This window comes from Palaemon carinicauda, chromosome 20, assembly GCF_036898095.1.
Source record: "Palaemon carinicauda isolate YSFRI2023 chromosome 20, ASM3689809v2, whole genome shotgun sequence".
NCBI lineage: Eukaryota > Metazoa > Arthropoda > Malacostraca > Decapoda > Palaemonidae > Palaemon > Palaemon carinicauda.
Window position 1 is genome coordinate 88,004,646 of NC_090744.1, and position 1,353 is coordinate 88,005,998.

Sequence of the window (1,353 nt, forward strand, 5' to 3'; positions counted from 1 at the left end):
CTGCTGAAGAAATGGCGCGGTGAGGGAAGGTTTGTCACCATGTTCTTAGATGATGGATACGGTTGTTCGCAATCTCTTGATTGCGCAATTAAACTTAGCCAGCATATAAAAAATGATCTGTTGTCATCGGGATTTATCCCGAATGCAACGAAATGTATCTGGTCACCCACTCAGGTTCTGGAGTTTTTAGGCGTGATGCTTGATTCCGGAAACAATTCGATATTCATCCCTGATCGAAGATTACTTAAGTGTATCAATCCGATTTCAGAAATATTGAATAGTATTAAAGTACACAGGTACGTTCATGTTAAGAAAATAGCGAGCTGTATTGGTCAAATTATTTCAATGAGTGTTGTCATAGGAAAAGTTTCTCAAATAATGACCCGGAATTTAAGTATTGACGTACTCGCTGCTAGTCACTGGGATCAGTATATAAAAATTTCTGATGAAAGTAAGAGACAACTAGAATTTTGGCAAATATCTCTGTCGGAACTGAATATAAAACATATCAATGTGTCTTTTCAATGCTCAAAAATTGTGTATTCTGACGCTAGCAGTACAGGGTTTGCTGGCTATGCAGTCAGTGCGAATTCCGGTATTTCATATGGTACATGGTCCATTGAAGAAAGTCTTAAGTCTTCGACATGGCGAGAATTGGGAGCTATTTATCGTGTTTTACAGTCGTTAGATCATATTCTGACTGGTCAGAGGGTGAAATGGTTTACTGACAATCAAGGGGTTGAAGCGATCGTATCGAAAGGTTTTATGAAGGTGGAATTGCAAAGTATAGCTATTGATATTTTACGATTTTGTATTGCAAAGTCTATTTTGTTGGAAATGGAATGGATTCCTAGAACAATGAATGAAAAAGCAGATTATCTGTCAAAGATTATAGACATTGATGACTGGGGTATCTCATTTAAAATATTTGATATGATTCAGGCTAGATTTGGAAATACACATATTGATTGGTTCGCTTGCGAACATAATGCGAAACTGAATTCGTATTATTCAAGATATTGGAGTCCCACGTGTAACGGTATAGACGCTTTCTCGGGACATTGGGGAGGAAAGTTCGGATTATTTGTTCCCCCAATCACTGTCATTACACAGGTTATCAAGAAAATGGCCTTTAACAAAGCTGCTGGTGTTCTTGTTGTGCCTTGCTGGAAATCAGCTTTGTTTTGGCCCTTTCTTTGTCCAACACGGTCATTTATACCAGAGGTAGTTGATTGGTTCAATTTACCAATTAACAGAGAGAATTATGTGTCAAGTAGGAGTGGAAAAGGTATGTTTGGAAATATTGATTTGAAATTCCGTATGTTGGCACTGAAAGTTAATTTTTCTTCAATA